The following is a 24,580-nucleotide window of genomic DNA, read 5'->3' on the forward strand; positions in this document are numbered from 1 at the left end:
AATTTTATGGGGGTACCATACATAAATTTCTCTTTGTGTGTATATGTATTGTGTGTGTGTATTTATGTAGATAGCTTGGTAGATAGTCAGTCAACTCAACTCACCTAACCATAACTTCATGAGAAAAGGACAGAGATTATGTATTATAACACTTGTATCCTTTATATAACTATCCAACATATACTGTAAATAGTAGATGATTTGATTGATTATAAGAATGATAAACTTATTAACGCATTTTAAAAATAAATTTATTTATTTTTGGCTGCATTGGGTCTTCTTTGCTGTGCACGGGTTTTCTCTAGTTGTGCTAAACAGGGGCTACTCTTCGTTGTGGCATGGGCTTCTCTTTGTGGTGGCTTCTCTTGTTGCAGAGCATGGGCTTTAGGTTCACGAGCTTCAGTATTTGTGACACATGGGCTCAGTAGTTGTGGCTCACGGGCTCTAGAGCACAGGTTCAGTAGTTGTGGCACACAGGCTTAGTTGCTCCATGGCATGTGCGATCTTCCCAGACCAGGTATTGAACCCATGTCCCCTGCATTGACAGGCGAATTCTTAACCACTTTGCCACCAGGTATGTACCCTATTAAGACATTTAAATTTTATTCCAGTTTCCTAACTATAAGATTGAAGATTTCATATATGGATAAGCTAGAACCATTGCTCACTTCCAAAGTTTAGAATTTTTATACATTTAGAATGTTTTGATTACATTTATATTACTTTTCCTAGGAAAAAAACAAGAAATATATAAAAAAATTAAAGATAGTAAAATAGTTGTCTGTTATGAAAAATATATATTATTTTTCCATCCAAAAATGTATTGAAACATAATAAAATTTTGAATAGAGTCTCTGCGAAAGTGGCAGTCTAGAAACCATAAAACCTCTCCCAAGACAATTGACTAAAAAAGTACAATAAACATCTGTTTCAATGAACAGATGTGAATAAATAAATACATTTCCAGGAACAATTAACAAAGAAGGAAGTGAAAATGAGAGCAGGAACATATGTACAATCACATCTAATATGATTTCCATAAAACAAAATAGATGAAGGAGGCAATGTGCAAAAGGTAATGACTACAAATTTCTCAGAATTGATGAAAACAAGAATCCTTAGATACTGAAATAAATGCACTTAAGCAGGATAAATAAAATGTAACTCACAAACACATAATAATACACGTTAAAAAAAAACCCAAAAAACTAAGGAGTCATAAATTAAATTATACATATATATATATTAAGCTGATCAAATTTTCAACAAAAAATTAGACTTGCAGATGATTTCATATTTGGAAAAATAGACATAACAAAATAATTGGATATCATTAAATATTGAGAAAAAATTATTTGTCTATATGAATGGAATATTACATTTATAATGAAATCCAGATCAAGTTACTTCCTCCTCATTTTTTATCCAGAAGAAATTATTCTAACGTCAGTGATCATGTCTACAAAGTATATATCTGTGCTATATTATATATGTATTTACCCATAAAATGTTTGTTTCTTCATGCATATATCCTTTGGCTTTTTTCATTATTTATTCTTAAAATCTATCCCATCCACATATATGGGATGTAATATTTATATGTTATATGTAATGTTTATATTTATATGTTAATAGAGCAACTTGTTCTATATACATTACTATTGATAAAGTTTTATAAATTTATGAATAAAATTCTCCCAAGTTCTTCGTAGATTTATTCCACATACTTAACAGTTTGTTCCCTTCTGAAATGGTTTCCTTAAATTATATTTTCCAAACAGTTGTTGCTAATGTATAAGAATGCTATTGATACACATATCCCACCCAAAAATATATATGAAAGCTAGCCCAACATTCTTATTATAATCAATTCTCTGTAAATATATTCTTTCTTGGTAAATTATGTCGTGTGAAAACAATAGTTTGTTTCTTCCCTTTTATATCCTGATACAATTTATTATTTTCTTTTTTAATTTGCATCACTAGAATTTTCCCAATTTAATTAACATGAAAAGCATTCATCATTTCCCTTATTTTAAATATAATAATTCTATATTTCTTAAATATTATTTTCAGTAAGTTTTTGGTGGACAAACCTTACCAGATTAAAGCAGACGTCCTCTATTACTGGGCTGCAAAATTATTATATTATGAATAGAAAAATTTTATAAAATTCACTTTTAACATTAATTGAAATAATTTTAAACTATTACTTTTTTAATCTGTGAATGTTATAAGTTACTTTGGTAAATATTTTTATTTATAACCTTATGCTTCTGGGGTAAACATAATTTGTTTATTGTATACCATTGTAAACTTTGGTACTTAAAATTTTACTTTGATAGTCATCTATGGATTTTCTTACCTGTGCTATCCTCATTTAATTTATTTAAAAGTAATTCTAGTTTCATAAGGTGATTTAGAAAGTCTTTCTCCTTTCAAAAATAATGGAAATTATCTCTTTCTGGATTTATTTTTAGAATCCTCTTTTAAAATAATCTGAGCTCTGTGTGTGTGTGTGTGTGTGTGTGTGTGTGTGTGTGTGTGTTACTGGCACAACATGTTGTTGTTTTGGAGTGGGAAGACACATTTTTCTCTTTACATACCCAAAACTACATAATTAACATACACAACTTGATGAGTTTGGAGTTAAGTATACACCTATGAAGGTATAACCAGAAATCTATGTCATATACCTATCCATCACCTCCAAAAGATTCTTCCCATCATTTTTAACCTAACATTTCTGATATCATTTTAAGTACACTGTATCTTCTTGAAATAATTTTTCTAACATATATATTTTTCTATAGATATTATCCATTGCATTTTCTTTCACATTTATCATGGCATATAGCTGTCAATAGTTTTCATATATATTTTTAAATTGCTACTTTCTCTGTAATTGCATCCTCTTTCTCAGTCCTGACTTTACTTGGATGATGTCCCTTTTTTTTTTTTTTTTTGGTGAACAATCTTTCCAATTTTATGTTATACATGCTTGCTTTTGGTTAAATAAATTTATTGAATTGCTACTTTAATATTATTTCACTAATTTATGCACTTTTAGAGATACTTCCTTGCAACTGCTTCCAGGTACAGGTACTTGGTTAAACTTTTTCAAGGTTTCCCATGTGGATAATGCTTTTCTTTTTCTTTTACATTTTTTCTTTCCTAAGATGTGCATAGAGGTAATATAATTTCCATTTATATATTTATTGGCATCTCACAAAATGATGAAGTTTCCTCTTTTAGCAATGCATAAAGCTTAAAATGTGATTGGATGTATTATAATAGTAAAATCAGCTGATCTTTCTGTGTCCTGTAGATGCCAAGAAAGTATGAGACTCCTCAGAAGGGAGAAAGGAAGGGGATTTTTCACACTTATGTGAAAATATATTTACTTTTCCCTTAACCTTGAATAATATTTTAGCAGTTATTTCCTTCTGCATTTTAAAGATAGAGATATATTTTCTCCTGACATATTTTCTTCTCCCTCATTGTTTCTTAAGATTGTTTTACTTGTGCATTATGTACAGAGAAAGATCTAGGTACCAAGTGTGTTTAGTTTCAGGTTTTCTTTCCCCCCAGCAAGTACCAGAGAAAAATATTGTGTTCCTTGTTTATAATGTTTTGTGGATGGAGTTGTGGTTCTTTTTTACTCTTTTCAGTGCTATTATAGTTTATAATTAGCATTTTGTTAATTGTTTTGGAGTTGTTTTGGAGTTCTTTTTTGCTCTTCTTCTTCTTGTGCTATTTTTTCTTGTGATTGTATGACTATCTTTAGCATTATCTTTGGATTCCTTTCTTTTTTTTGTATGTATCTATTATAGATTTTTGGTTTGTGGCTACCATGAGTTACATATATAGCAATATATATGTGCTTATTTTAAATTGCTGATCTCGTAATTTCAAACACATTTTAACAAGCCTCATTTTTACTCTCCTCCCTTCATGATTACTGTTTTTGACATCATATTTTACATTTATTTGTTTTGTGTATCCCTTAGCTGCTTATTGTCAATACAGATGACTTTACCACTTGTGTCTTTTAACCTTCCTGCTAGCTTTGTATATGGTTTATTTACTACATTTACTGTATATTTGCTTTTATTGATTAGCTTTTTCCTTTCATAATTTTTTATGTTTCTAGTTTTGGCATTTTCTTTTTCTCTTAGAGAAGTCCATTTAACGTTTCTTGTAAAGCTGATTTGGTGGTGCTGTACTCTTTTAGCTCTTGCTTGTCTGTAAAACATTTGATGTCTCCAGCAACTCTGAATGAGAGCCTTACCAGGTAGAATATTCTTGGTTGTACATTTTTCCCTTTTATCACTTTAAATATATAGTGTCACTCCCTTCTGGCCTGCAGAGATTCTGCTGAAAAGTCAGCTTATAGCCTTATGGCAGTTCCCTCGTATATAACTTGTTGGTTTTCCTATATTGCTTTTAATATTCTCTCTTCATCTTTAATTTTTACCATTTTAATCACAATGTGTGCTTGTGTGGTCCTCCTTGGATTGATCCTGGGTGGGACTCTATGCTTTCTCGACTGAGATGTCTATGTTCTTTCCCAGGTTAGAGACATTTGTGCTATTTTGTCTTCGAATATGTTCACTCCCCCTTTCTCTCTCTCTTATCCTTCTGGGTCCCCTATAATGTGAATGCTAGTACACTTGATGTTGTCCCTGAGTTCTCTTAAACTCCCCTGATTTCTTTTTATCTTTTTTTTTTTTTTTTCTGTTCAGCTTCAGTGATTTCCACTACTCTGCCTTCCAGCTTGCTGATCAATTTCTCTATATCTTTTTCATTTCAGTTAGTGTATTCTTCATTTTTGTTTGATTGTTCTTTATATTTTTTAGCTCCTTGCTAAATATTTTAACTTCTAGCTCTGTGCATCCATTTTTTTTTTTTTTTTTCAAGCTCTTCAATAATCTTTGGATCGTTACCCTGAACTCTTTCTCAAGAGATTGCCTATTTCCACTTCACTTAGCTCTTCTGGGGTTTTATCTTGCTTGGAACATGCTCCTGTTACCTCATTTTGCCTAACTTGCTGTTATCACTTCTATGTATTAGGTACTTTGGTTATGTTTCCCAGCCTTGGAGAAGTGGCCTTTTGTGGGAGAGTTCCTGTGTGTCCCAACAGCACACCATTCTCTGTTCACCAGAGCTATATGCTCTAGGGGTGCCGATTATGTGGGTTGCATGGACTTTTCTGTTATGACTGGTTGACCACTGTGGTGGGTCTGGTAGTTCTTCTTGGCCTCCAGTCCATTTGGTTGCCAGGCCCTGCCTTGTGTGGAGGTCACTGGTTGGTGGTGTTGGGTCATGAGGCAGCTGGATATGGAACCGTGGGAGGTCACAGAGCTAGTGCTGGCTCACTATTGGGTGGAATCATGGTCCAGAAGATCTAGGTCCTGGTGCCCAATCAGTGGTGGGTGAAGACAGGTCTTAGGGCTAGTACTAGCCCACTACCTGGCAGACCCCAATGCTGGGGTCTGGCTTCAAGGCTTAGGGCCCCATACCTGGTGTCTGACCAGTGGTGTGTGAGGTCAATTCCTAAAAAAGTTCACTGAGTGGCCTGATATGTCCTGAGGCTTATACTGGTTTGCTGGTGTTTAGGGAGGCTCCTGCCATGGCAGGCTGCAGGGCTGCAATTGTCCTGGGGCTAGTGTCTACCCTCTGGTGGGTGAGGCTGAGCCCAAGTTTAGAGCAGACTTGATGGTGGGCAAGGCCAGGGACCAGGGATTCTTGGGCTGATGCCTGCCCACTAGTGGGCAGACCTGGTTCTGAGGTCTCTGGTTGCAGGCTTCTGGGCGTCCTGGGTCTAGTGCCTGCATACTTGTCCCTCTGTTGGGTAAGACCATGTCCATTGGTGGCTGTGGACTCAGAGGTTTTTAAGACAGCTTATCTGCTGGTAGGGGTTCTATGTCCCTATCCATCTAGTTGCTTGCTCTGAGGAGTTCCAGTACTAGTACCTACAGGATGGTGGGCTTGGGTAGATCTGGGTCCTGAGGCTAGCAAGCTGGATAAAGTATTCCAAAATGGCACATGCCAGCACCCATGTCTGTGTGGTAGAAGAGGTTCCCCAAAATGGCTGCAATCTGTGTCTACCTCCCCAGGGTGAGCTGTAGTTTCCTCCTGCCTCTCCCGGGGATTCTCCAAGATCAGCAGTTAGATCTGACCCAGAATCCCTTCAAATTACTGCTTCTGCCCTTGGTCCTGGAGTGTGTGAGATTCTACATGTGCCCTTTAAGGGTGAAATCTCTATTTCCCACAGCCCTGTGGCTCTCCCAAAAGTAAGTCTTGCTGGCCTTCAAAGCCAAATGTTCTGGGGGCTCATCTTCCCAGCACATGACCTTAGGGCTGGGGAACCTGATGTGGGGCTCAGACCTCTTGCTCCTTGGGGAGAAACTCTGCAATTGTAATTATCCTCCTGTTTGTGGATCACCCATCGGGGATATGAGTCTTTACTATACTGCAACTCTGACTCTCCTACCTATCTCACTGTGTTTCTTTGCTTATATCTTCAGTTGTAGAAGATCTTTTCTGATAAGTTATTTTCCTTTTCATCAATAGTTGTTCTGTAAATAGTTGTAATTTTCATGTGGCTGCAAGAGAAGCTGAGCTCAGGACCTTTCTACTTCACCATCTTGGGAATGCCTCCTAAAGTATCTTCCTTGACAGAAATTTTTCTCCTGGTTAAGAATTGGGATTCGGAAAATTCCTTAAAAGGTTACCATTAGAGGAATGAAGAAAACATGCTGTTTCTGTAGACTATTTTAAGAGAAAAGAAATTAAATTATTAACTTATTAATAGAGATTATGGCATAAAATGAATCCTTTTAACTTTTATATAAGCTTCCATTATTTTGATCAGATAATTTTCAGAAAGATGTAAAAATAACACAATTTAAAATGGTCAGTCCTTTAATTCATCCCCAAATTTTATATTTGTAGACCTACATATTCTGGTTAACAAAATAAATATACTAAGTTTAAAAATATTCTAGTTATATTAAGTCTTTTCTCAGACCACAGTGGTAATAAATTAAAAATCAATTATAGAAATGTCTCTGAAAAACGCTGAAATATTTGGAAACAAAATAACACAGTGCATGGTTTGGAAAGATGTCTATCTGGAAGTCAGTAAATTGCCTATGCCTTGAAATTTGAGGCCCTGACTTATCTGGCTGTCATCTTTCATGCGCTCTCCTAGTCTGAGCTTCAGTGTCCAGCATAATGCATTCTTGTACTGTTCCTTGAAGAGAGTAGCAATTGTTGACTCTCTTTTTTTCCTCAATTAACTAGACTTAGAGAAAGAAAACTCTTTCATTATATTATGTTTTTCCTGAAAAGACACTCTAAAGAGTTTCATTTTTTAATTGAATTTTATTTATTTACTTTTTTTATACAACAGGTTCTTATTACTTATCTATTTTATACATATTAGTGTATATATGTCAATCCCAATCTCCCAATTCATCCCACCACCACCACTATCCCTGCAAAGAGTTTCTGTGGTAACTTAGTTAGACCTATTCTGCTTTCCCCTTCTTCATTTAATATTACCCATCTCTACTATTTTTGACTTGATATCATTATAACACTAATATCAATCAAGTGATATATGCTTCTTTTTGGTGCTTAATTAAAACTCTGAAGTTTTAATCCCTTTTCCTCAACATATAATTGTACACATATTTAAGTGCTATTATTCTGATGCACATGAAATTGTAAACTATTGATGACTTTTAGATGACGGCTTCAGAGGCTTCACAACAGTATACTTTACTTATCTGCACCTAACTCCTTTCATATATACATTTTTGCATCTGTTTGTCGTAATCCATCTACTGTTTTAAGTCTTCAATTCTGAATCAGTCTCTGGCACTTCCTGAAGATGTCCGCAGCAATTCTCTTGGGTATAAGCTCTACTATGCTTAAATGCTCTAACATATGAGACCTCACCTTTTAAGAATCAATCTTACCCAAGACAAGATTGTGACCTCTGATATATGCAGACATATTTTTTTGATGTTGATTTGCATAATAACTCATAAACTATTCTATTGCCTGCAACATAAAGGAGGAAATCCTAGGACATATACAATCACAAAAGTTTATAGAATATTGATAATACTTTCTGTCTGAAATTTAAAGGTTGAAAATTCAATCTCAATCCCAAAATTATTTCCAATATTTACCTGTGAATATGCGATAATGTTAAAAAAAATGAGTCAAATATCGTTTTTATTATTTCTTTAAAAGTAGGCATAGTGAAGTTTCACACATGACTGTCTCAATTATTTAGATAATCAGTGATGATTCACACATGACTGCCTTTATTACTTAGATAATAATTGGTTCAAAATACAGACTGTGCTGCATGTGGACTCATAAGAACTTCAAAGCTATCCCTCAAAAGTAATTCAGAATGGTATTTCTGATTACTCTTATCTTTGATGAGAAAAATATCTAGATTCTCTTATTATACTTTGCTCTGAAGCCTGGTGCTTCTTCCACAAACACTGCACATTCTAGGAGAGACAAGGGAGAAGATTTGGAGCAAAGTTTATCTTTTATTCCAGTATGGGGACGAGATGAATATAGAACAGTTTATATGTAATCTTTCCAATGTCCCTTTCTCTATGAATTTTGACATATGACTTTGTAGTTTTTCTTAAAATGAAGGAGATATTTGTCCCACGTTTGAATCTGGGATTAGTCTTTTCATTTGCTTTGACCAATAAAATAATGAAGAGATGGAAGTGATGATATGCCAGTTTCATCCCTACGCCTCAAGAGTTATTGCATGCTTTTTCTTCCTCTCTTTCATTTTTGCTATCCTGAAGAATATGTCCAAATGTGCTCACTGATCCAGGAGAAGGATGAAAAATACCTGGAAAACAGCCAATTAAGTCTGGATCAGCTAATCACTGCTTATATATGAGAAGCAAATATTCATTTCTGTATGCCACTGAGATTCTATTGCTGTTTTTAATTGACAATTTTGTGACAATACTTAATTGGATTAATTGAGCTAACTACTCAAAACTAGCCAAGGAATGTAGCCCCTTTTAATTGAGTTTTCTTACACAACACTCACAAAAAACATTTACGTGCATATATTATATTTTGGTAAAGGTTTTAGGGGAATATACTGTATGTATACATGATTTCCAACATCAAAATCTTTAAAACTGAAACTATTATATAGTCCTTTAGTCATCTTGCAAATGAGTTTTCATTATCCATTTTCCTAGGGTTTCACCTCCTGACATGGCTCCACCATCGAATAAGAGATTAATTTGCCTCTAAGTTCTCCAACGCTCAGTGGCTCCAGCTCCTCTCTTTATTTCATCGTATAGATGAATTAAATCTCCCTCTTACTCCTCATCTCTGGGTTTATTTTTTTCATATAGAAAGTATTTTTAATGGGATTTATTGAGCAGAATCATTTAATCAGTGTCTCATCAATTCATATGTAAAAGACATGGCAAAGTTTAGAAATATAATTTTTTCTTTCTCCCTTTTTAGGTTCTTTTAGAGGAAAGTGGGCAAAAAAAATATTTATTTTCCCACTGATATAAAACTGTGCTATTTTTAGATGATAGATGTACCTGTAATCATTTTTATCACAATAATATCACAGTAATTTTTCATTCTACTACATTTATTTGTACAACACTGATGGTTACATGACTACTGTAATACACACACACCCTCACAGAAGTAACCTGTATTTGCCAATTTATTATTGAAGTTATTTGAGATATTATGAAAATTATGCATATCAAAATTAGGGTAAAGGAAAGTCTTCTGATAAATTATGTTTTATTATAAATTCATGTTAACTTAGAAATGCTAAAGTGATATCTAATGATAGAAAAATATTAGAAGTAGAGTATATGCATCTGGGGCTCAGAAAACAGCTATGCTTAGAGTATTAATGTGGTCATGATTAGTATATGGTGTAATTTAAAGAAAGTAGATTGATGTGCTATCTTGGTCAAATTATTTTTTAAAAAAATTATTTAGTAGCAACTTGAAGACTAATTAGGAAGGGATACAGGAAGACTCATTGGATGTCTACTATATTTATCTAAAAAATAGGATGGCTGTTGAAATGAATATAGATGAGTTAAATTTCCTCCTTACTCCTCAGATCTGGATTTAATTGAAAAATATATAGACTACATTAGGAAGAAATTTAGAAAGCAAAATTAATGGAAATTGGATATGGATTAGATTTATTTGTGAGGAGGAAAGCCTAGAAAAGATTGCTCATAGTTCACACATAAGTGTGAACTAATGGACGGATTGTGATAATTTCTATGTTTCCCATAGATTCAAAATACAGTCAATGCTTTTTTGTTGAATAGAAACCTGGTGGTTAGCATAGCAGGTCACCTATTCCTGAGAGGGAAAATATGGTGGTCCCACTCAAGATGGGTAAAATGCTTGAAAGCAAATGGGACTTCCTGGAGGTACTAAATCTCATGTCCTGAAGCACTACCCAATATAAGATGAGAAGGTCAATGGCCTGCTAACTCATAAATTTCATCTATCAGATGATGACTCATATCAGTTGCCAGAGTAACTTCTTAAGAATTTTTTAAAAATAAAACTAGAGCTAAGAGAAGAAAAAAATATTTTATCTATCTCTGCTGAACTGTTAGATTTACACCTCAAGGGCTGTCAGTAGTCAAAGGACAAAATCTGGCTGATATTGAAACCAACAGTCAGAAATAGACAGTGAAAGAGAAAGGGGAGAGCTGTTTCTGGTGTTACTCTTGTGTATGGATTGAGTTAAATCTACAACTTTAGTGCCATACATGACTGTGGGATCAATGAATTCCCATTTTTGGCCAAGCTAATTACAGCTGGGCTTCTGAGCTCAAAGCCATGTTGAATGCTATGTGTACAAATAATTTGCAATTTTTAAAAGAGGGATACCATTCTGCTTATGAAATTAAAGTATATTTCAAATGCTTTGCCAAATCAATATATGCTGATATCTGAAGTATTTAAAATTGTTTTAAGGTTCTTTTATGGTTATCATTACCCTATATTTCACTGCTCCATATGTCTACAACACGAGTGTAAAATTTTAAATGCCACTAGTCATGCCTGGTATTTATATAGCTATATTTTAGAGAATTTCATAAAAATCGCAATAAAATGTAGAATTCATAACTACTCTATAGAGCAAAATCCCAAGCAATATAATCACTTCTCACTATAAGCCTGAGAATAAGGACAAGATTTGCAGTGAACAATAAATTTAGAATCAAGCTATTGAATCAATAGAAAAAAATTCAAAGTATTTTATTTGTGTGACCTAAAAGAACTTTTGGAATTATAAGGTAATATACCAAATATGATTACTCCATTATAATTTCAGTCTAAACATATACTTTTTTGAATGGCGATTAAGCACTGACTACATCAAAGCAGCTAATCGAGGGTCAAAGAAAGAAAGTCTGAAATACATAAAAAAATGTTGTTACATTTTAAAGACTACACTTTTCAAATAATTATTTAACCACCAAAATGTTTAATTTTGTGACTACTGATGCCAGTAGTATTCTTTCAGTAATATTTCCATCACTTTCATAGAAGGAATTTAATTAAACACACACAGAGACACACACACAATACCATGAATTGAGCATAAAAAAAAGAAAACGTTGTGTGGAGCTTTGTGAATATTTTTAAAAAGTCTTACACTATCATGCTAATAATTTTTTTAAAGAAAAGAAAATTATTTAATTATAAGTTCCAAAAATATTATTTGGTTTGAATTTTTCTTTTGGAAATATTAAGCATTTTAAAAATTTCAAACCCCTCAGAATAGAGGTTACCATTCAAAAACACTTAAATATTACTTAAAAGTTTGAGGGAATCCAGAGTCCAGCCTTGTGACTTTGTACTTATAGCACTATACCATAATTAAATCTCTACCATTATATAGTGAGATCCTTAACAGGAGTATCCTATCTTATTGAGATAACATTGCAATTCCTATCGTTCTGTTTAAAATTATTATATAATGCTCTTATCACTTGGCAGATGGTTGTAATATCTGTACCAAACTTTTAGTAATGATGTAAAGTGGAACAAGCATCCCCGTTTGTTCTATAACAGTTTGCAAGTTGTGAATCAGTTTGCCAATGAATAAAACCAGATTGATTCTGTCCTTGTAATCTATTTGGCATTCAGTCTTTTAAAAATGTAAATTAATTAACAACACTAAAAATCAAGATATTTCACACAAAAAACATGCACTTTTGTTTCTCTTCAGAAGTTGGAATATTTGGCAAACATGGACTCACATTCCCAGAGAGTTAATAGTTCACTTGAGCAGAGTAGCAGAGCTGCCTATTTACACAATGCACCACAATTTCCTATTTTTATTTCTTATACCATTTCTTTTGTTAATTTCTATCATGGAATGATCCTTATAGTTCTTTGAGTATGTGATCTCTATTCCATAATAACTCATACAAGTCATGATGGTTTCTTAGATACAATAATAAAAATGTAATATAATATGGAAATATAACAGGCTAGCTTTTTGAACCACAAGAGTGGAGCTGACACCTTAATATTGTAAAGACTGCTGATATTATGAGTTTCCAACAAGAAAAATAAATTCAGAGCACAAGATATTTTCATGGGGAACAGAAGATTATCATAAAATAAACAATATTCATAAACTTAAATGACTGAAAGTGGAAAGCCGGCCATGTCTATTTCTTTGAGTAGACAGAATTATAGTTTTCCTTTTTAATACAGGATATTATATTATACCTATGAAGTATTGGTCCCTAGATATGAAATGCTATTAGAGCTCTTATTGGTGAAACTCAAAGAATACTTGAACTGCAATCAGAATATATATGCAATACAAGGAAATAACAGTATATTTTCATAGAAGTTTTACTTATCACCTTAGCTTTATTTTGGCAAGAAAGAGTATGTACTCCTATTATTATATTGTTTATCATATGATGAATTGATTTTGAAAAGCCTTTGTAAATAGTAAAATATGTTGCAAATAATATCTTTTAAAAATCACCTTTAATCTTTAGTATACTCAAAGACTTTGGTGTATGTATGAAATTGAAACATTATATATATTAAAAAAAACCTGAGAGCTTCTGACAATTATAAGGATAAATACTACATCAAAGCACCACAATTTTTTTTAAAACTTTTACAGTTCTTGTTAGATCATATTAGGATCATTCTTAAGATACAAAATCTGTATCAATATATTATATTATTTTCCAATTTTCAGGGAATAGTTTTTCCCTGAATATCCTGTTAGTAATTCAATGTCTTTCATACTTATTAAAATTTAAAATAATTTCACTGATCATTTAGATTTTAAAAAATCTTATGTGCTAAAGCACAGAACTATCTATAGAATCTTAAAGAGGTCAAACATACAGATACCCTCATGAGATTGCTTCTGAGTGTAAATCTGTCCAGATCTTCTGGAAAGTAAGATATTGAAACTGAGTACCTTAAACATGTCCAAACATTTGAATAGAGTAATTTCACTTTCAGGAAACTATCTTATGGATTTTTTGATCATAGCCTAAACAAATCATGCATATCATTTTATAATAGAATAAAACTGGAAAATTAATTGTAAACAATTGCTAAGTAATCTATAACTAGTGATATAAATATATAAACAGTATACCATAAAACAAAATAGATTTTCAAATATGTTTTGAACTTTCTCATGATATAATGTTAATGTCATTATTATAAATATACACTTTTAAATTTGATTCACAAATATTAGCTAAGAATTCTCATACGCCAGACACGTTTTGGGGATATATCAGCAAACAAAATAGAGTTTAAAAAGACCTTTATTTTAATGGAACTTTCTATCTAACAAACATTTACATTCAATATAAAAATTAAGGAAATTATGTAGCATTTTTGAAGAAAGAATGATATATTAATACCTAAATAAGATGGCCAGAATAGCCTTCAATGAGAATTATAACAAACATTTGAAAGACATAAGGTATAAATAATAAATATAACCAAACAAACTTACTTATGGTAAGAAGGAACAATTTTCAAAATCCCTGAGTAGTAGCCAGCATATCATGTTCCAGAAACAAAAAGAAGATCACTGCTCTTAAGTGCATGGAGAGAGGAGGAGTAAGATCTTGACTGGGATTAGCTTGAGGAAAAGCAATTAAAATGGGAATTAGAGACAGAGGAAGAAGTGATCTTTTTGAAGAGTTTTGGATAAAAGGCAGAGAGAATTTGGAGCGAATTGTGGAATCACAGGAGGTTTTTATAAAAAGTGGGAGAATTTTAAAAAAACAAAAAGAAAAAAGCTGAAGAGAGAAGGGACTTTTGCTTAAGTGTTGTCTTTGAGTGGGCAAAGAAATTATATCTAGTATAGAAATGAAAGAGATGGACTTATGAATATGGGTAGGTTAAATCTGGAAGACCTGGGGAGAAGTGACCTACTGTTTTACCAACTGAGTCCCATTTATGATGCAAAGACACAAAAATAAATAAAAATAGAAAACAGGCTTTTAACCTATCTACTCCCAGAAATAATCTTTATCCCTCCATTAGTTAACTGAATATTTATTGATGAAATGTACTTATCCTTGATTTATGAATTAAAATAAACTAGCTTGTATATATCTTAAAAATGGATCTGATTGTTTTCTTGGTCAGCTAATTGAAGACTAGAAACAATAGTGGCTTATTAATAAAGCATACATGCTAGGACTTTTCTGATGAAATTCAAAGTTTTATGATAAGATTGACTGCACAAGCTTATTGAATACAAACTACACCCCATCCCTGCAAACTATATCCCTTAAGGGCCAGGAAAAACATTCAAGAAGGCAAGGAAAAACACATTGGCAAGGGGAGCACAAGCATCCTTGGAAATCTCCATTATAAATGTTTTTGGATGCTAGGGATAATGACAATGAAGCAGATAGCATATTTTCCATGTAAATTATCGGATACAAGATGGATAGAGTTCAGTTTGCAACATTCACCATTAGAGGCAAAATGCATGCAATGACCATAACAGGGATCAGGGATGGAGTGGAAACCAGAGTATTTTGAGCCAGGATCTGTGGTAGTGACTAATTAATCATGAGGACACTAGGAATTAAAAGTTTTAATTATCTACTATTTCTTACTCTATATAACAGTAACGCGTTCTGGTGAACAGAATTCTGACATTAGAGAACACAACAAAGATTCTTAGCCTCTCAGTTAGTTCTGAAACCTAAGCTAACTCTATACACCAAGATCCCATGATTGAAGTGTCTTCCTTGAGAAAATACCCAGTGCCACTGCTAAGTGTTAATACTGTAAATATTTCTCCAAGTATTTTCCAAAGGCCTCTATGAGCAGCTTCACAGATGAATGAGCACTGGGAAAACAAAAATACCTAGAATGTTTCAGGGGTTATATGACAGAGGCTATAAATTGATGCCAATACCTAGAGAACCTAAATACTACTATTGTCCTGTTGTCAGAAAGGAGATTTAGGGAGGTCAGATAGGAAATTAACTTTCAGCCCAAGTTAATCTCACAATATTCCCAATGGATGTGCTGAACCATCAGGCAATAATTTATCCAGTTCCTGGCAACATTGAACTAGATAATTATTTTCTGGCAACTGAAAATATCCCCATGCTGGTATCCTGTTCTGTATACTAAAAGCTATTATTTTTGAAAATATCAAATGGAAACACTTTGATCGGCCTTACTCAACCAAAATAGAGAACCTAAAGCAAAACCACATCCATTGAGTAATTTCAAAGATTAAGGTGACCATTAAATATTTAAAAGATGCAAAGTGATGGTTTCTATCAATTTTTTTAAAATCTCACATCTAAGACTAGTGTAAAAAGCAGCTAGTTATTGGAGAATTATTGCACACATAATCAGATGATGTCTCAAATTGCAGTTGCTATTCCATATGTAGTAACCTGTTGGAGCAAATAATCATATTCTCGGGTACCGGCATGTAGCTATTGATCTGGAAAGTTCTCTTTTCTCCAGATCGATTAGTGAAAATGATCAGTAACAGTTTGCCTTTATGGAACAAAGACAATGTCTTAACCTAGAAATATATTAATTTTCTTTCTCTGTATAACAGCATAATACAGAGATGATCTGTTATATTGATGACACGATATGGTGAGGTATACAGTTGGCAGAGGTATGATATAAGCCCTTTTAAAATTAAAGGACTTACCATATTAGTAAATTTCTAAAGGTCCAATTGTTTGCAGCTTGCCTAAGATGAAAAGCAAGTTACTGTACCTTAAACTACAATCAATACAAAGAAGTACAATGGTTGCTGGCCTCTTCTGATTTTAATGGTAACATGTTAAATATGTCAGTGAACTATTCTAATTCAATAACTTTAAAAAAATTAAGGCTGCTAGTTGTAGGTAGGGTCCAGAACAAGAGACAGTTTAGCCTCAGGTTCAACTGTGTCCGCAAGTATCCTGAAACCTTGTTTTGTTGTTGTTGTTGTTTTAAGTATAACCCCCCCCCATTGTAGAAAAAGCATTTTACATGAGATCTGCTTTCCTAAAAATATGTTCAGTGTACCATGCAATATTGTTAAATATGGGCAGGCTCATCCATTCTGCATAATTTAAACTTTATAACCACTGAATAGCAACTCTGCATCTCCCCTTTCCCCAGCCCCTGGCAACCACAATTCATCTCTCTGCTTTTAAGAGTTTGAATATTTTGTATGCTTGATATATCTTGATATGATTTCCTGTGACTGGCTTATTTCACTTAGCACAATGCCCTGCAAGTTAATCTTTTTTGTTTCATGTTGCAGGCTTTCCTTCTTTTTAAAGGCTGAATAAAATTCTGTTGCAGGTATATACCACATTTTACCCATTCATCTGTTGATGGACTTTTAGGTTATTTCCACATCTTGGTTACTGTGAATAAAGCTGCAGTGAACATGGGTGTGCAAATATCTCCTCAAGATCCTGATTTCAATTATTTTGGATAAATACCGAGAAGTGGAATAACTGGATTGCATGGTAGTTCTATTTTTAAATTTTTGGGTAATCTCTAAAGTGTTTCCCATGAAGACTACAACTTTGCACACTCCTTCAGGAAAATATAAGGGTTCCCATATTTCCACACCCTTGTCAACACTTGTTTTCTTTGGTTTTGTTTTGTTTTTGATAATAGCCATCCTTCAAGCATGAGGTGATATGTCATTGTGTTTTAGATATGCATTTCCCTGATGATTAGTGATGTTGACTTCGTTTTCATATATCTTTTGGCCAATTTTATCACTTCATATTTTAACTGAGTTATTTGTTTTGCTTTGTTTTGTTTTTTAATTTGCGATTGAGTCATGAGTTTTTTAATATATTTTGGGTATTAACACTGTTTCAAATTGATGATTTGCAAGAATTTTCTCCCATTCCATAAATGGCCTTTTGACTCTACTGTTTGTTTTCTTTGCTGTGCAAAAGGGGTTTTTTGTTTTGTTTTGTTTTATTGTTTTTTTTTTTTTTTTTCTGATACAATCTCAGTGATCTATTTTTGCTTTTGTTCACTGTGCTTTGATGTCATATGCAAAAAAAAAAAAAAAATCATTACCAAGACCAATGTTATAAGGCATTTCTACTGTGTTTTCTTCAAAGAGGTTTACAGTTTCAGGCCTTAACATTTAAGTCTGTAATCCATTTTGAGTTGTTTTTTTTGTATATAGTGTAAGAAATGGGACAAGTTTCATTCTTTTACATGTGGATATCTAGTTTGATATATTCACCATTTGATGAAGAGACTATCCTTCCCCCTTTGTTTATTCTTAACATCCTTTTCATTAATTGGTGTTCTTTGTGGCTCCAAATGAATTGTAGAATTGTTTATGCTATTTCTGTAAAAGAAAAAAATGCCATTGGGATTTAAATAGGTATTGCACTGAATCTGTAGTATGGACATTTTAATAATATTAAAACTTCCAGTCCATCAACATGAATGTCTTTCCATTTACTTGTCTCTTCCTGAATTACTTTCATCAATGCCTGGGTCTTATTTTTTTGTTTTGTTTTTGAATTCTATTATTTTTTATATATACAGGTTCTTATTAGTTATCTACTTTACATTAGTATATGTCAATCCCAATCTCCCAAGTCATCCCACCACCACCACCCACTGCCTTGCTTCCCCCGCTTGGTGTCCATACTTTTGTTCTCTACATCTGTGTCTCTATTTCTGCCTTGCAAACCAGTTAATCTCTACAATTTTTCTAGATTCCACATATATGCATTAATATGCTATATTTGTTTTTCTCTTTCTGACTTATCTGACTTACTTCCTTCTATATGACAGGCTTTATGTCCATCCATGTCTCTACAAATGACCCAATTTCATTCTTTTTTATGGCTGAGTAATATTCCATTATATATATGTACCGCATCTTTTTTTTTTTTTTTTTTTTTGTGGTACGCGGGCCTCTCACTGTTGTGACTTCTCCCGTTGTGGAGAACAGGCTCTGGATGCACAGGCTCAGCGGCTGTGGCTCATAGGCCCAGCTGCTCCGTGGCATGTGGGATCATCCCAGACCGGGGCACGAACCCGTGTCCCCTGCATCGGCAGGCAGACTCTCAACCACAGCGCCACCAGGGAAGCCCTGTACCACATCTTCTTTATCCATTTATCTGTTGATGGGCATTTAGGTTGCTTTCAAGATCTGGCTATTGTAAATAGTGCTACAATGAACATTGGGGTGCATGTGTCCATTTGAATTATGGTTTTCTCTGGGTATATGCCCAGTAGTGGGATTGCTGGGCCATATGGTAATTCTATTTTTATTTTTTAAGGAACCTCCATACTGCTCTCCATAGTGGCTGTCTCAATTTACATTCCCACCAACAGTGCAAGAGGGTTCCCTTTTCTCCACAGCCTCTCCAGCATTTGTTGTTTGTAGATTTTCTGATAAAGCTCATGCTAACTGGTGTGAGGTAATACATCATTATAGTTTTGATTTGCATTCCTCTAATAATTTGTGATGTTGAGCAGCTTTACATGTGCCTGTTGAATGCCTGGCCCTTATCATGCATCAGTTTCAACACTGTTTATTAGGTGGTCATAGTTAAAAAACAAACAACCAAATAATATTCAGCAGACATCTTTATATTTTGAAGCAAAGCCAAGAACTCTGTTCATGTTGTTTTTCTAACCCACTCCTTTGGAAAAGTCGAGGCTTCCTTGTACTGTGTTATGGAAAAAACAAACAAAAACAGAATGCTTGGTGTAGGACAACAAAACATATGTAACCTGAGTTGTGCATGATGAATATAGTGTTATCTGTTCCAATAAACCATGAGATTGAGTAGCCTATCAGTAATTTATTATCAAATCGTAGTATTATGTATGAGATCAAACAAAAAACAATTGTAAAAAACATGAGCATACACTGTAAGCAAGAAGCTCAGACTTCCAATGTAACTACTCATCCTTCTTAATCCACAAATATGGTCATATGTATAATTTCTTATAACTAGTTGATGATAAAATAATAAAACTTGGGAACAGTTTCCAAATCTACTGTGCAAAATGTTAACCTTTACTAAGAGTAAAGTGCTAAAAGAATTACAGCTTCATTTATGGATGGCCATGAAAGAGAATAAAAAAGGGGTACTATTTTAGTGCACATAACTTTAGGAAATACTCTTGATTGCCACTCTGTGTGGATGGCCAATGGTATTGATCTATACCGATTCATAAATAATGGACCATGATTTGGGTAGAAATATGGAATTTAGGTGTAGGATTCTGCATCCAATTCTAACTTGTTTTTTTTTTTTGTTTTTTTTTTTTTCCCCACACCACCAAGCAATTCTTTGGGATACCAGCTGGGAGTCTCACAATTTAATTCATTTGTAACACTATCTATCTGGATCCTATAGGTAAATGCTCAGTCCTACAAGACTGCCTCCCACATCAGTTGACAATTTTAAGTGCAGGATGTCACCTGTGCTTCTGACCAACCGACTATAGATTTGGAGTTCCAGTGAACTCCCTCCCTTGGGTTCAATTAATTTGCTAGAATAACTCACAGAACACAGAAACATTTTACTTACTTGAGTACCAGTTTATTATATTAATACAAGGATATAACTTAGATGGAAGAGAAGAATAGGGAAGAGTGGGGAGCTTCCATGACATTTCTGAGCATGCCACTCTCCCCAAAACTCCATGTGTTCACCAAAATGGAAGATCTCCAAACCCTGTCCTTTTGTGTTTATATAGGCTTCATTACATAGGCATGCCTGATTAAATCATAAAACATCATCTTAGTTCCTTACCTCTCCCTAAAGGTCAGGTGGTGAAGTTAAAAGTCCAAACATTCTAATGTGGCACATATATACAATGGAATATTATTCAGCCATAAAAATAAATGAAATTCAGTTATTTGTAGAGAGGTGGATGGACCTAGAGACTGTCATACAGAGTGAAGTAAGTCAGAAAGAGAAAAGTAAATACCATATGCTAACACATATATATGGAATCTAAAAAAAAAAAAAGAATAATAAAGGTTTGTAGAACCTAGGGGCAGGACAGGAATAAAGACACAGATGTAGAGAATGGACTTGAGGACATGGGGAGGAGGAGGGTAAGCTGGGATGAAGCGAGAGAGCGCATGGACATATATACACTACCAAATGTAAAATAGATAGCTAGTGGGAAGCAGCTGCATAGCACAGATAGATCAGCTCCTTGGTGCTTTGTGTCTACCTAGAGGGGTGGGATAGGGAGGGAGGGATGGAGACACAAGAGGGAGGGGTTATGTGGATATATGTATACTTAGAGCTGATTCACTTTGTTATACAGCAGAAACTAACGCCATTGTAAAGCAATTATACTCCAATAAAGATGTTAAAAAATAAAAATTTAAAATTAAAAAAAAAAATGTCCCAACCTACTAATCACATGGTTAGCTCTACTGGCAACAGTCACCATCCTTAGGTGCTTTCCAAAAGTTACCTCATTTACAAAACAAAAGACACATTTATCACTCTCATCTCAAGAAATTCCAAGGGTTTTAAGAGCTCTGTGCCAGAGACAAGGATGAAGATCAAATATATATTTCTTATTATAAATAACACTATCACAGGTAACCAAGAGATCAGAAAGAGTGATGTTGAAGGATGAAGGAAATTTGGGGGCTCATATTTCTTGAGGTCATCAATCATAATTTTTCATTCCATAATTTATGGTTCTACTCCGTCTCTCAGGACCTTGCTTTAACAAAGAGGACATGTTAAGGCAGAACATGGCCTCTCTTTTGTCATTCTCCCACCTTCAAACTCACATAATAGTCCCAATTTTCAGTATAATTTTCTTTTTTTTAATTCATTTTTATTGGAGTGTAGCTGCTTTATAATGTTGTGTTAGTTTCTACTGTACAACAAAGTGAACCAGCTGTATGTATACATATATCCCCTCTTTTTTGGATTTCCTTTCAATTTAGGTCACCAAAGAGCATTGAGTAAAGTTCCCTGTGCTACACAATAGGTTCTCACTAGTTATCTATTTTATACATAGTATCAATAGTGTATATATGTCAATCCCAATCTCCCAATTTCTCCCACCCTTCCTTTTCCCCCTTGGTATCCATACATTTGCTCTCTACATCTCTGTCTCTACTTCTGCTTTGGAAATAAGATTATCTGTACCATTTTTCTAGATTCCACATATATGCGTAAATATAGCATATTTGTTTTTCTCTTTCTGAGTTACTTTACTTTGCATGATAGTTCTTAGAAAAGTACAATCTTCCAAGACTAAACCAGGAAGAAATAGAAAATACGAACAGACCAGTCACAAGTAATGTAATTGAAACTGTGATTAAAAATCTTCCAACACACAAAAGTCCAGGACCAGATGGCTTCACAGAAGAATTCTATCAAACATTTAGAGAAGAACTAACACTTACTTTTCTCAAACTCTTCCTAAAAACTACAGAGGGAGGAACACACCCAAACTCATTCTACAAGGCCACTATCACCATGATACCAAAACCAGACAAAGATATGACCAAAAAAACCAAAATTACAGGCCAATATCACTGATGAACATAGATGCAAAAATCGTCAACAAAATACTAGCAAAGCAAATCCAATAACACATTAAAAAGATCATACACCATGATCAAGTGGGAATTATCCCAGCGATGCAAGTGTTCTTCAATATATGCAAATCAATGTGATACACCCTATTAAAAAACTAAAGGTTAAAATCCATATGATCTTCTCAATAGATACAGAAAAAATTTTCCAACAAAATTCAACACCGATTTATGATAAAACCTCTCCAGAAAGTGGGCATAGAGGGAACATATCTCAACACAATAAAGTCCATATATAACAAACTCACAGCAAACGTCATTCTCAATGGTGAAAAGAGAAAGCATTTCCTCTAAGATCAGGATCAATACAAGGGTTTCCACTCTCACCACTATTATTCAACATAGTTTTGGAGGTCCTAGGCACAGCAATCAGAGAAGGAAAAGAAATACAAAGAATAGAAATTGGAAAAGAAGATGTAAAACTGTGTCTGTTTGCTGATGACATGATACTATACATAGATAAACCTAAAGATGCCACCAGAAAATTATTAGAGCTAATCAATGAATTTATATACTAACAACAAAAGATCAGAAAGAGAAATTAACAGAACTATCCCTTTCACCATTGCAACAAAAAGAAAAACAGTACCTAGGAATAATCCTACCTAATGAGGCAAAAACCTGTTTATAGAAAACTATAAGATACTGATGAATGAAATCAAAGATGACACAAATGGATAGAGACATATATCATGTTTTTAGATTGGAGGAATCAACATTGTGAAAATGACTATACTACTCAAAGCAGTCTACAGATTCAATGCAATCCCTAGCAAATAACCAATGGCATTTTTCATAGAATTGGAACAGAAAATTTTACAATTTGTATGGAAACACAAAAGACCCTGAATAGCCAAAGCAATCTTGAGAAAGAAAAATGGAAATGGAGGAATCAGGCTAGACTACAATCTACAGTAATCAAGACAGTATGGTACTGGCACAGAAACAGAAATATACTACAGACTATAGTAAAAAGGTGCAGTAATCAAGACAGTATGGTACTGGCACAAAAACAGAAATATAGATCAATGGAACAGGATAGAAAACCCAGAGATAAATCCATGCATATATGGACACCTAACCTATGACAAAGGAGGCAAGAATATACAATGGAGAAAAGACAGCCTCTTCAATAAGTGGTGTTGGGAAAACTGGACAGCTATATGTAAAAGAATGAACTTAGAACATTCCCTAACATCATACACAAAAATAAATTCAGAAAGGATTAAAGACCTAAATGTAAGACCAGATACTATAAAACTCTTAGAGGAAACCATAGGCAGAGCACTTTTATATAAATCGCAGCAAGATCTTTTTTAACCCACCTCCTAGAGTAATGAGAACAAAAACAGAAATTAACAAATGGGACTTAATTAAACTCAAAAACTTTTGCACAGCAAAGGAAACCATAAACAAGATGAAAAGTCAGCATAATTTTCAATGTGACTGCAAGAAATGGTCTCTCCAACAAAGATGCCAAAAAGGACCTCTGCCTATCACAGCATGCCTCGAGTTGTCATCTAAATGTCCTGAGTAACCCATAATTTCCTTATTACAAGGATTTCAGTGACATTAATCTAACCAGCCCACGTCACAATCATTGTAATTATCACTGCACCTTTACCAAATAAAAATCATATATATTGTGCATCCCAGTACTCCTCCTTCCATTTATACTCCAAACCAATTAACCACTGATGAAAACTGTAGTCACTGTCATGCTACTCCATACCAGATAATACACCCCATCCCTTCCAATGAACATACAGAGCATAAATAATAATGCCCCTATTGCCTTCAGAATAATGAGAAATCTAAATCCACAAACAATTCTGTGTTCTGCTTTCTCAAGTTCCTCCTGTTGCTGGTAACTTTTTTGTTCAGAAAGCCTAAACTATGCAGAAACATGGAACTGTTTTCTCTGAAAGTCCACAAATGAGAATCAGTTCATATTATACTTGGGTTTTAGTAAACACAAATAAGTCTAGTATACAATATTGAAAATTGCACATATACAATATAAATGAAAATAAAGGAAGACAATTTTCTGTTTACATCAAAATATTAAGAGAGTTTCAATTTTTTTTCACTTGTACTTTGATGTGATTGCCAAAACCAATGTCACAAAGCTTCCCTGTATGTTTTCTTCTAAGAGTTTTATAGTTTTAATCTTACATGTAAGCCTTTAATCCATTTTGAGTTCTTTCCTTTCTATATAACTAAACTTTCTTTTCTTTCGTTCTTTCTTACACTTTTTAAAATTTTAATTTATATGGGTATACAGTCATCCTTACATATATGTGGGGGATTTCTTCCAGGACCCACCACAGATAACAAAATCCATGGATGCTCAAGTCCATTATATAAAATGGCATAGTACACAACCCA

The sequence above is a fragment of the Kogia breviceps genome, chromosome 16, assembly GCF_026419965.1.
Source record: "Kogia breviceps isolate mKogBre1 chromosome 16, mKogBre1 haplotype 1, whole genome shotgun sequence".
Taxonomy (NCBI): domain Eukaryota; kingdom Metazoa; phylum Chordata; class Mammalia; order Artiodactyla; family Physeteridae; genus Kogia; species Kogia breviceps.